Source organism: Pan troglodytes, chromosome 6, assembly GCF_028858775.2.
Source record: "Pan troglodytes isolate AG18354 chromosome 6, NHGRI_mPanTro3-v2.0_pri, whole genome shotgun sequence".
NCBI classification, from domain to species: Eukaryota; Metazoa; Chordata; class Mammalia; order Primates; family Hominidae; genus Pan; species Pan troglodytes.
Window position 1 is genome coordinate 143,571,467 of NC_072404.2, and position 13,057 is coordinate 143,584,523.

A 13,057-nucleotide genomic window follows, 5' to 3' on the forward strand; every position below is an offset into this window, starting at 1 on the left:
GCTAAATAAAGATAGCTTTTTTAGTCTTTTTCCTAGACTCTGTTTCACAGATACTGATGGAGACATCTAAAGATGAGACTTGGAACCATTTGGTTGGGAGGGACTCTTCTCTTACTGTACCTATTTATAGAGCCGGGGGTGGGGTGGGCAGAAACATCTGTGCAGCCCTGTGACAGTGGAAGCTCCCTGGTCAAGGAAGTGGCCGTGCTAGAAAGGAGCATCTCCAAGCTCCACACTGGGCTGAGTGGCAAACGGCTGATTTATAAGAAGGGGGGAAGCGATCCTCTGAGGCCAGCAGGAGTTGTCTCTTACCATCCCTCGGAGCATTCCAACTGTTTCGGGGCTCTCTCCACTGGTATTCTCAGGGACACCTCAAACTAAATCAAAATAGAACTGCTTGTCTTCTCTCTCAGATCCATGCTTTTGCCAGTATTTTCCACCGTGGCCACCCACTTTCTCAAATTGAGAGCCCGAGGGTCTCCTTGTCTCATCCCTCTCCCTCACTGTCACATCTAACCCAACACTGAGTGCTCCAAATTCTTCCTCCTTGAGTCTGCCCCTCCCTCCATTCCCTCCACCATGATTTTTGTCCCTGGATTATTTGATCAGCCTTTGAACTATTCAAATTGTCTCATTTCTCCCCTGCTCCCATCCACTCTGCACACTGCAGCCAATATGATCTTTAAAAAATGTATGAATCTGTTTCATGCCTGTTTAAAACCCTCCAGTTGCTACCTATTGTCTTAGGATGAGATCAGAAGTTCTCAACAGTGCAAGGCTCCCCGGGATAGGCCTGCTCTGCCCCCAAGTCTCACCTCCTTTCATTCTTCCTCCCAAGGGATCGCTCCAGCCCCCATGGTCTTTGTTCAGCTCCTCAAAGATGCTATGCCCAGTGTGGACTCTGGGCCTTTGCACATCCGGGCTCTGTGCACATCCATCCTCCATCTCCTCCTCTGGAGAACTCCTAGCTATTCTTCAGGTCTCTTCAGTTTAGATCACCTCCTAAGAAGACCTTGCTAAGGAGGCCTTAGGAAGTCCAACCAGGTTCAATCCCCTTGTCATACCCTCTCGTAGCACCATGTAATTTTATTGTCTAAAGTTATGTCCCCCCAAAACAAAGTATGGGTTAAAGACTTGAGAACAGGTCGTGTATTGGAGATGCAAGCACAGAAATCAAGAGTACAGAAATGGGGAGAGATGGAGAAGGAGGAGAAGCCCGTGGAAGGGAAGGAGTGTTACTAAGGTTGCTGGGTTTACTAGGAGGCTGACTACTCCAGGACTCTCTCCTGTCATTTCCAAGAGGGCTCACAGAGAGTTGGAGAAGAACCCGGGGCAGAAAATGAAAACCTGTCAGTGCACAAGCTTCAAGGGGGCGACTTATGGCAAGCGACGAATTTGTGCTCATGCGGGACTGTCCACCACAGCCATGACTGAAATCAGAGGTGGGTCAATGGCTGGGCATGGTGGCTTTTGCCTGTAATCCCAGCACTTTGGGAGGCCAAGGCGAGTGGATCACTTGAGGCCGGGAGTTCAAGACCAGCCTGGCCAAGATGGTGAAACTCTGTCTCCACTAAAAATACAAAAATTAGCCGGGCATGGTGGCGCATGCCTGTAATCCCAGCTACTCGGGAGGCTAAGGCAGGAGAATCGCTTGAACCTGGGAGGTGGAGGTTGCAGTGAGCCAAGATTGTGCCATTGCACTCCAGCCTGGGTGACAGAGGAAGACTCTGCCTCAAGAAAGAAAAAAAAAAAAAAAAAAAGGTGGGTCAAAGGAATCCAAGACGAGGAACCAAAGAAACAAAGAAACACCTCCCACAACCATCTCATTGCACTTGCAATTACTACACCTGCTTAATGCTTGTCTTCCTTTATTCATGAGCAAAGAGCCTGTGTCTGTTTTCTTCACGGCTACATCCTGATGCCTGGCCTACAGCCACAGAGAATACTCAGGCACACAGTAGGTAATCAAGTAATAGTTGCTGAATTACACTGAATTAAATTGAACTGGGGTTAGGTGAGGGGTGCCTAGGAAAAAAGAGCCCTGAGGTTCTACTCAGAATTTGACAGCCCCCTATTCCTGTTGAGATTTGTAGTCAATTCATGAGTTGAATGTTGGCTTTATCATTGCCTCTTTGTTTTTGTTTTTCTCTTGTCAGTTCAGGTTTTCTTTTTGCTTTGGAAATAGACTTCCTTGCCTCACCTGCACTGTCCCATCCTACCTTCTTAGCAAGATCATGTTTCTAACTCCCTAAACTAACCCTCATTGAGCTTGATGATTAAAAATGCCAAGAAACATCCTTACTAGTTTGTGATAGTGGAATGTGATGTAATGAGGCCTCCTTTAAAGCATCTCACTCCACATTTGTCCTCTCATTCTACCAGTTCCGGAGTGAATGTCCCTTGTCCTAGGTTCCTTTAACCCCAGCTTTTGAGGGTTCTCTATTTATCTGCTGCCCACGTATTTGAGATTTGACTGCACCCCAGGAGTTGTGCTACATTTTGTGGCTACAAAGACAGTCAGTTCTGTGCTTGCCTTCCAGGAGCTCAGAGGGGTGATAAACTCATAATCAACTGTAAAATTCTAAAAATGTGATAAATGCAGGGGTGAAGCAAGGATTGGGGCATCATGGGAGTGCCCTGGGGAGACACCTAACTGCCCTTGTGGGTCAGGGAAGATTTCCTGGTAAGGCAATGTCTGAGCTGAGTTTGGGAGGTTGTATAAGAGTTAATCACACCAAAGGGAACATGCGAAGGGCATTGCAGGTAGCACAGTGGGGAGGCCCGTAGCTTCAGAGCATTTGGGTCAATGTGGAAGGAAGACACTGGCAGAAGAAGAGTTGGGAGAGAGAGACAGCAGCCAGCTCAGGAAGGATTTTGTGTGCTGTGCAAAGCCTTCTCCATGGTGGTGACTGCCTCCTTTCTCATTAGCCGCTTCCTCAGGAACTCCCTACATTTGACTTGCATCCCCACCAGGCCACTCTAAACGCTCCCTTGAAAGCTCCCATCATATTTCCAAGTCCCACCCAGGGGGAAGGGTTATATAGGTGTGCATGCCAGAAGCCAGGACTCTTGGGACCATCTTAGAATTCTGCTTACCATATAGCCCATGAGTCTATGCCCTATTGCCTCATTTTTCAAACTCAAAATATTTTTTTAAAATGTTCCCAAATTGACTCCATGTTTCAAGTTCACCATTTAAGGAAATGAGGCCATGGCAGAGACAGCTCTCCCTCAGTATCTGAATTCCTCTTCTTTTTGAGACACAGTGCCTACTCTACCATAGAGAATGCTGCAGAATTTTTGGCTGAGTATAAGGCCACTCTTAGCTTCCCTTGCAACCAGGTGTAGCCGTCAGATTAATTTCTGGACAATGGAATGTAAGTGAATGTGATGAGTAGCTACGAGGAACCTCACTCAAGAGATCCTGGCTTTTGCTTTTTGCCAGTTCTTCTTCTTTTCTTTCTCCATGTGGATGCCGGAACCCAAGTGCCACCATCTTGTACCATGAGAATAGAGACCACACCCTAGGGATGGCAGATGAGTGAGCTGGCAGGGCCCTTTGTCTCCAGGGACTTTGTGGGACAGAACTGCCTTGCCAGCTTTGAACTGCATACTTCTGAACTTTTAAATGATAGGGATATAGACTTCTATTTTGTTTAAGCCACAGTTGATGTGAGTTGTCTGATGCTCACAGTTAAATATAATCCTAACCAACACAGGGTTATTTCCTTAGTCCCTCTAGACTTGAAAACTTAAATTTATTTTTCTTCCTTCAATCTCTTTAAGCTCTTATGTCCACCAACGCCCTAAATCCTGTTGATTCTTCCTTTGTGCTTCACCTCACACTCATCCCTGCTTTTCAATTTCCATCGCCTTTCTGGTCCCACAGTATTCTCTGGATTCCATCCCCCTCTGTCCAATCAAGGCTGCCAGCTCCCCAGATTCCTGAGGTATTACGTTCATCCTGAGGCATCACCTCAAACCGCTCAAATGTGGGCTGCTATTGTGCTTAATAGGATGGAGTCCCAACATCTTGCCACATCATTAAACCATTCGATAATATAGTCCTAACCTAAGTTTTCTGTTTCTCCTCCCTCTGATACACACCTTCCCCAACACCCAAGAGAGCCCCCAACACAGCCCATTTTGTTCAATGTCTTTGCCTCTGCTTTATCCTAGAGGGTTTCCGCCCTGGCCGCACATTAGAATCAGCTACAGAGCCATTCAAGATGGTGCCCTGTGTGTTAGCACTCAATGCTGGAAGGCATTCTCTCATGTGAGCCACAAAACTACCCTGTAAGATGTAGTACTCTTACTGTCACCATTCTACAGAGGAGGAAACAAGAAACTTAGGAAGTTTAGGACATGGTTCCTGGTCAGATGGCCAGTGAGTGGGAAGCCAGGATTTCAACAGATAAGATTTCCCTCTAAACCACTACTCCATAGTCTCTTGAACTATATTACAAGTTAAAAAATAATTATTTCTGATAGTATACCACATAATTGCCAATAAATCACAAAGTATGAGTGAAAATTAAAAAAATATATAACTGCGTAGATCTCACCCCAAACCAATGGCATCTGAATTTCTGAGGAGTGGGGCCGGAGTGTCTTTGCATTAGCTTTAGGGTCAGCCCAGCCTTACCCCTAAGTGATTCCAATGTGTAGCTGGGGCTGAGAACCCTTCTTTATCCAGTTGCTCCCATCTATCTCTCTTCCTCTAGTTCCTTCTCTCCACCCCATGTCCTACTGGCCTTTGGGGTTCAGTCTAAGTGTCATCTCCTGTGTGGACCTGGCCTGCTTTCTCGAGCCTGCCAGAGTGCTCCATTCTCTGAACGCCAGTTGCAAAACTTGTCCACCCCAGCTAAGCTGGCACCTATTCTGCCCCTCGGTTGGAATTTAGCTCTTGATTTTATGCCACTGGATCCCTGGTAAGTTTCCATATTTAGTCATTTGCTTCTCAGCTACCTCCACCTCTGCCCCAAAAAGAGTGACAAGCATAATCATGCCTCTATCTGAAAGCAAGACTTGAACTCAGGGTTCTGCCAAGTGGTATTTTTGGCTCAGGGCTCTTTTCCTAGGGATTGGAAACCAGAAACATGTGGGGAAACAGATTGTGACTGAGGGGCAGGGGCACCAGCATGGCGGAGGAGTGTGGAGAGGGCCCTGCATGCCTCTCAGATGCAAGCTTGGAAAGTGGCAGGATGATGATGGAATGATGGTGCCTCTAGAGACGTTTGGACCCATGTGCTGGGAAATGTTGAGAGAAAAGCCTGGGCAGGGCCTGGGTTAGAATTTGTTGGTCACGGAAGAGGAATTGAGAGAGGAACAATTTCAGCATAAGCGACATTGGGCCAATTGAGGTTGTTGAATGACTGAATGAATGGCTCTTCAGTTGTATTCTTAGGAAGAATTTGGGGGGCTGCAGCACCTTCGCTGCCAGACAAGAGAGGCAAAGAAGGGGTCAGATGGAGGGTCTGTTGGAAAGGAGAGGGTCTGTGGCCACCAGAGGCCCAGCCAGCCAGAAGCCAAATCCCAAGAGGGTATCTCACTCTGCCATCTGCCCACCTGTAGCCCCTGGATTTGAGGGCCATTGATTCCTTGGCTGGGCCAATTTCCACTGCAGTCGAGGTCATTGCCAGGTCTCCATGTCTGTGCTGTTAACTCTGCTTGATGATCCCTTTCCTCCAGTGTATGAAGGAGGTGGTGAAAGGAATTGCAGGGAAGGAGCGTCACTTATCTTGAGTTATACCAGGACCTAATGGCAGTCCTGGAATCAGAAGCCAGCTCTCTTAATTCCTGACCAGGCTCTTTCTTCTTGACTCTGTTGCCAAAGTTAATCACTTTGCCATTGTGGGGCTCAGAACAGGGCCTCTGGTTGGGGACTGGGGGGCTCTCCTCCTGGCCCATGTTCAACAGGAGGTCCCGGGTCTTCCCTGGCTGAGCCTATTCTTGCAAACTACGTGGGGGCTGATGTAGGACATAGAGTGGCCTCTGGGGAGACAGGCTTGTGGATCCTCACTAGGTCATTGGCCCTTCTGGCCCCATTGCCATCAGCGTCATATAGTGAGATCAGCTGCCTCCAAGCCCCATGGGAGGCCTGGTGTGAAGAGCTCAGCTCAGCAATGAAACCTATGGCCCATGTGATCAACAATATCCTGATCTCAGCAGACTGCTGATAGAAGGAGAGGTTAAGACCTATTCCAGAGCATGATTGGATTGCACAGGACAGCCAAGGTGCTCAACACATCAAAGAAGTCTTTCCACAAATGTGGCCATTCCTGCAGTGCTGCCATGGGGGAGCCACAACAACTTCAGTTCAGGCAACAACCCACGCCCCTCAATTGTACTCCAGCCCAGGTGACTGGGCCTGTGGGGAATGTCTAACCCAAGGGCTGTGATCTCTGGACATCCCAGGAGCCTAGAAGTGGCCTGAATCAGAGGCTCTCATTAACCTGGTGCCGACCTGAGTCATTCTGATTCTCTCCTTCATAGTAATTTGAACTGGAGATGTGGCGAGAAAGCCAGAAGGAGGCAGGGACAAATGAGTCATGAGCAACCTTCAGCGCAGCACTCCAACCTGGCATCTTGCAGCTCCTGCTGCCTCAGAGCTACAAGATAGCCCAGGGAGTCAATAGAGCCCCAGTGCCAAACAGCATTCCAGGTTCCCAGCCCCCTTCCCCTGGCCCCACCCCGCTGCATTCCAACGACAGCCAAGTCTGAACATACCTGGACTCCTAATTCCCTCCTACCCTTGTGCCTCCTCACAATGAGCCTGGTTACCTGAAGCAGCCTGTTACCAAAGGCCCCCTCAGTGGCAGCACAGACACTACTGGGGAAGAGCATCTCAGAGGCAAAGTGGGGTGCAGCTGTCCCTCCCACACAGAGAACTCCTCCACTCCCACCTTGGAGGATAGGGAGTGTTACATGAGTAGACCCGGCAGGCCCCTGGGACTCACAGGCTGCCATCAATGTGCTGACAGGCCTGGGATGCAAGGCTGAACAACCTGGGGCAACAGTGTGTCCAAGATAGGGCTGGGCCACAGAGAACCAGTCACAAGCCTGCATGTGTGTGCTGGGCAGGCAGCTGCCACATCCTCGCTGGCTGAGTCAGACCCCTTGGTCACTGAGTCTCCAGTTTATTGTTATTCACTGAATAACAGAAGTTTCTGTGGGCCCAGATGAGAGTGGGGTCTGTCTGTCTTGTGATTGTAAGGCACTGGCTTTCCTGCCAAACAGCTCATTGCGCAGATCCAGGGCCTCTCTCCTTGGACCTGGGTGGACTCCAGCATCTCCTGCTGAAATAGCCAGGCCTCTCCTAGCCCAGGTCTTCAGAGATATCAACATCAGCACCACTCTGCATCTCAGGACAGGCCCTCGGCTGAGAGACAGTAAGCAGACTGCAGAGCTTCCTAGGCACCTACTGTGTGCCTACACTTCCGGCACCTACTGTGTGCCTGAGTGGCACAGCTGGGCCACATGGAGCACATGGAGATGGGTGAGACCAGCTTCCAGCTCTGAGAAGTTACAACCCAGCAGGGAGATGTGCAGCTTAGAGAACTAATCATCCCACATTCACACTGCAATGTGATCAAAGCCTTGAGAGCCATTCCCCATGATCCAGGGACTAACGGTAGGTGAGCTCATAGCTCTGGGGATCAGAGAGGCCTGCACGGAGGAATCAGCATTTGACCTGGGTTTTGGCGGCTGCATGGACTTCGACATGGAGAGGTAGATGGGAGCAATGGACTGAGGCAGTAGGTTCCCAAAAAAGGGACTTTCAATCTTTGCTGACACAACATTAATGTCAGTTGTGCCCAGGACTGTGCCAGAAGCAGCTGGGGGAACAGAAGTGAGTGCCATGTGGTCCCTGCCATGAGAGAGGGCCAAACAGGCAGATTTTGGCTGCAGCTCAGTGGGACAGGAGCTGCAGGTGAGGGAAGGGCAGCAGCGGTGGAGCCCAGCAAAGCAGCCTTGGTGCATGTCTTGCTGGGAAACAAGCACAGAGAGAGGGAGGTGGAGCCATAACCTGACCCTCCCCATCTCCACTTGATTGAACCTGAATCTGAAGGCACTGGAGAGCCGCTTTCGGAAGTCTGGAGCAGAGGCTGATGATATGGAGGGAAAGACCACAGATGCCATCTTTTTGGAGGCCAACCTCTCAATGTCACTATTCTCCGAGTGTCCCTTGATCAGGTTTCCCCAAATATGTCTCCAGGGAATATGCATATGGTGGCAAGTGTTGGTTCACTCATTGCTGAGTGAACCGTGCACAAGGGCAGGGGCAGGGGCAGGAAAAGGGCATCTCATTTCTTCAGCACATTCTAGGTGCTATTGCTTGTCATCTTCACAACCGCCTGTGGGGTGGGCTCCATGACCCAGTTTTACAGTCGAGGCCCCTGCAGCTCAGGGCGAGACCAGCGGTGCACATGCAGAGGGAGGGCCAGGCAGCTCCCAGGGGCCAGGCCAGGCCTGTCCTCTGCAGAACTTGTTCTTTGGTGGGCTCCTACCTGAGGCGGGCAGCTGGGTTTGTTTGTCCACGAAGGTCAGTGCATGGTTGCCTGCTCATCATCTCTGTGGTCAGCAAGGAACAAAGGCCAACAGGAGAATACCTGGGGTCAGGGGGCTGGGGGAACGGCGTGCTGTGCAAGACACCAGTAGGCTCTGTGCATGCACAGAGACCTTGGGGGACGTTTCCCTAAATCTCGGGCACACTCTTACACCCTCTAACCCCCAGCCACCCCCCGCCAGAAAAAATCTCACCCTGGGCGAGACAAGCCCAGGGTGAAATGAACCAACAGGGACCTCTCTGCGCCCTTCACCCGGTTCCTCTGGGAGGAAGGGGAACGCCAATGCCCGGGAGCGGCCTTTGGGAGGAAGGGGAAGGCTAATGCCCTCTCAAATGCTCTTCCCTGCTTCCTGCATCTACTCAGGTGTGTGAGGGAGCCCGCGGAACCCGCTCTGCCCAGCCGGCGCGCCCTCGACCGCCCTCGGAGTTCCGCGGCTCCGCGCGCCGCCTCCCCGCCTCCGCCAACAGTCCGAGGCTCCGCGTTTGCCATTTCGATCTGGAGGCGCATTCTCCTCACCCTCGGAGAGAGACTGGGTCAAGGGCCCAGGCTGGGAAGAAGGGACAGCCAGTAAAGGAACTCTGCCCGCCTGGCCGGCGGAAAGCCGCAGAGAGAGGACGCTCACAAAAGTCGGTCGCTACCCGGCCCAAACGATTGTGGAGCCGGCGAGAGCAACTGGTCCCCCAGTCCTCCTCCCTGGAGGAGGTGCGGGGGCGCGGCAGGCGGGCTTGGCCCACCCCAGCCGAGGAGCTTGTGGGGGACGGCGGGCGGCCAGCTGGACCCCTGCAGGGCTTCCCCCACTTTCGGGAGCCCGAGCGGCCGAGGGAGAAAGGGCAGGGGCTCTCCGCCGTCCGTCTGGGAGAGCAGCTCCTCCCAGTCGGGCCCGCAGGTGTGGGTGGGGAGGGGCCGTGTCCGCCTCCGTGCTAGGTAGAGGGTGGGAGGGGGGACCTTGTCTGTCCCCCTCAGCTGGGTAGGAAACCCCGACTCGGACCTGTCCTTGAGCGCGGGGGATCTGGGCACCCCCTCCCCCAGCAGGTTCCCGAGAGTCCGCCCGAGGGTAGACAGACGTAGGCGTGGTGTGCACGCGCGCGTGTGTCTGTGGGTGTGCGTGCGAGCGAGGCAAGAGGGTCTTGGCGTCCCGCGCACCCTCTCTGCCGGGTTCTATATTTTGCCTTTCTTTGTTCTCAAAATAGTAGGCGAGCGCGGCCGGCGCTGCCCTGGCAAGGAGTGGGGGCTCCGCGCTCGCTCGCGCGAGCCGAGTTAGCTGCAGGGTTACAAACAGTCTCTCCCTGCTCCCCCGGCCTGAATTAATGTGTTACTATTTCGGGCGAGCCAGTGTTTCCAGGGGAAACCTAATGACGCAATGACGTCAATGCAGGTCAGCAGCAGACTCTCCGGGAGGGCGGGCGGGCTCCCGGCTTTCGGGCTCGGCGCAGTCTGCGGGCGGGAGGGCGCCGGCGAGGTGGCGAGGGCGGCGGGCGCGGGGGCGCGGGAGCCCCGGCTAAGCCCGGGGACGGGAGAGCGCCCCCTCCCAGCGCCCGAACCCAGGCAACTTCCCGCCGCCCGGGCAGGAGTTTCTCCGTAGCCCACGGACATCCGGGAGGCTTGTGGAGGGCAGGCGGGTAACCCCCACTCCCACCCCACCTTTATCCAGGGGCAGCCAGAGGAGCCAGCAGGTCGGGATTCGCTGAGGGGGCTCCACGCGGGGCCTCCCACGCACAGGTACGCGCTGGTCCTCGGGGTGTCCCCAGTTTGGGAGGGAGACACGCACAGTCGCTCCCGTCCACACTCCTCTCGTGTCCTGGCTCCATGACTGGGAGTCTGGGGAAAGAAGAATGGGTGTCTGAGACCTACCCCTCCGCCGGTGTCGCCCCGCTCTTTTCTGGGCGTAGGAGCGGACTGCCTGCTCCTCTCCCGCACCTTCCTGGTCTCGGGCTAGAACTGGGGCTTCCCATCGGCCGCGCTTCCCTTAGGGGCGCCATCTGAGGTCGGAAGCAAAGCTGGAGGGGCGTCCAGGCCAGAGGACGCGGGCTGGGGCGGGAGCCTCGGCAGCCTGGTGGGAGCTGGTGCCCACTGCAGGGTGCGTGTACGGGGCTGCCTGCGTGTGCTTGGTGTGTGTCACTTCTGGGAGCGTACCCCGTGTGTCCACGGGGTGTGTATGCGCCCACGGAAGTCCTCTGTGCATGCGTGTCTGTGCCATAGGCGTGGGAACACCTCGTGCACCCATGGTACTTGCCCGGAGAGTAGGAAGCCAGCGAGGGAGCGGCCCTGCTCCAGGGTCTCTTCCCTGCTCATCCCTGCAGCTGGCCCAGATTACACCCTACTCACACCCGGGTCGCGGCCCACTTTCCCCATAGCCGCAGCTTCCGGCGGCTGCACACTTCTTAGTGCTCATCCTGCCTTCTCGCCCCAACTCGTTGTGCCCTTCCCTCCTTGGAGAGTGAGTAGAAGAGGGGATGGGGAGGAATCCGTTTCCATCCCCCGCGACCCCCTCACCTAGGGCGGAGGCGCAAGCTCTGCTGGGTGCTCTCCGCCCCCTTGATCGCCGCTCTCGGTTTTCAGCACCAGGATCCGGACAGCTCCCCACCTGACCCTAAGGGGCCTCTTTCTTTGCCCCGGCCTGGAACGCCCCCGCCCTGGCCTTTATAGCTTCCAGCTAGCTCCAGTACCCTATCCTAGACCCTCTTCCCTGCCCCCAACACAAACACACATCCGGCCTTCCCATCCAGGACCTCTGTCGGGTGGCCAGAAGCACCCAGGGCCAGAACCTGCCTGGGAAATCTCTGAAACTGACTGGCAGGCGTCACCACATCACAGCCTGTCTTTCTCCAAAGGGCAGTGACTGAAGAGAGACTGCTACAGCCCTGCTACAGGCTCCCTTTCCCACCTCAGTTCATTAAAATAAGTGAATAAAGCCAGATTCCTTCCCCAAAAGGCTAGCCAGACTTCAGAAGGCACTCTTAGATCTAGGATTTTCTGGATTCTTGAAACGCAACTGGTGGCCCCTAGGACCCCCTTCCAAACATTCTCACAGCCCCTCCTTCCTCTCTTTTTCTAAATCCAGGCCTCCTCCGGTGGAAGGGGATGGAATGAACCCCAACCATCTCTCCATTTCCAGCAGCAGAGAGGGTTCAGATGATGTCATGGCTTTGGGGGCGCTGGATGGGATGATGTATGTGCAGATTCTCACCACAGATGTGCCCTGGGCTCCCCAAGACACCTCTGGAGGTGACTTTTGTGGGACCAGGGCTCTGTGCAGACTGCTTTCACTGGGATGTGGCCACCCAGAGACCTCTGAGGAAGCCCCCACCCCAAGTGGAATCCAGGATACAGCAACTCTACCTGTGGCTCTCCCCACTCCTTTAGCTGACAGACACCAGATATGTTGCTGGAATATCGTCCTAGACACCTCTCCTTAGTGAGAGAGAAAGGTGTCTCCTTAGTGTCATCCCAAACCCTCCAGGAAGAGCAGAAAGGGTCTGTGTGATGCCCTAGCTGATTCAGGGATAGGTGAAGAAAGTCAAGGAGAAGTCCCCTCTCTCCATCCTGCCTACCCTGCTTCTGAGAACTTTGGTAAGCTGGAGATGGGGAGCCCTTCTCCTACCAGGGAATTGGGCAATTTTTCCTCTCTCCACATTCTTCTCTCTCAGGCAGCAGAGACTAGGCCAACCTTGTCGGATCTGGCCCAAGACAGATCCATGTGTTGTCTTTGTTCCACTGAGGCAAAGGGCAGGAGAGGAGATCTGGGCTTGGAGAGGAGGGTGCCTCTTTGCAGAAGCTCTGGGACCTGGGGTGAGGCAGGCACACTCTCCGCACGAAATGGCCTTTTCTCTGAAGCAGACATTGTTCTGCCTACTGCTGAGCTACCAGAGAGAGGAGAGAAAAATCCCCCCAGGCTGGGAACAAGGGAAGGAGAGGCAGCCACCCCAGTCCAGTGGCACTTCCTTCTGACAGGGTAGAAGTCTAAGCCCAGCTCCTGTGACATTCTCAGAGTGTCCACGGGTCTCAAGGGAAGCTGAAAATGGCTGTTCTCTCAAATGAATTACTTTTCAGACAAAAAGAACAGCGTATGACTCAGTTAAGGAGGTGGCAGTGTGGACAAAACACACAGAGAGCAAGAGGATGAGCCTTCCACTAAAGGTCAGTGGTCTCCCCAGGGTCTTCCAGCCCAAATTCAGTCCCCTGGGAGTGCAAAGCTGCCACCATCTGCCTAGCCCCATGCCTGACCACTTTCCAAGCTTCTCTGGCTCCATGACCTTCCTCTGTGCTCAGCTGGGTAACATCTGGCTGCAGCCTCATGGGAAGGCTGGCCAAGGTCGGGCAGGTACAGGGAAGTTTGCTTGTGGATATGAGCATGGCTTCTCTGGTTTTGCACAGCAGAGACCTTGGAGAGGAAGGCCAGGGAAGGTGCAGGACCCCACCCTGCAGGAAGCCAGCACAGTGACATGATACTGGTCATTGGGGAGAGAGCCTGAGCCTCTGCAGTTGTC

The 13,057-nt window shown here is 53.7% G+C and overlaps 1 long non-coding RNA gene across 5 annotated transcripts in view; it reads left to right on the top strand.

The window, feature by feature from the left end:
• Window positions 1–9,479: 9,479 nt before the first annotated feature.
• Window positions 9,480–13,057, top strand: part of LOC134810570 (uncharacterized) — a 57,569-nt gene continuing 53,991 nt past the window's right edge. For 3 of the 5 annotated variants that reach the window (XR_010158990.1, XR_010158986.1, XR_010158988.1), the window contains exons 1-2: window positions 10,000–10,289; window positions 12,621–12,707. This is a non-coding gene — a long non-coding RNA (uncharacterized LOC134810570). Of the gene's footprint in view, window positions 9,946–9,999; window positions 10,290–12,620; window positions 12,708–13,057 lie in introns of those variants that run through there. The other 2 variants (XR_010158989.1, XR_010158987.1) reach the window with 2 other exon arrangements.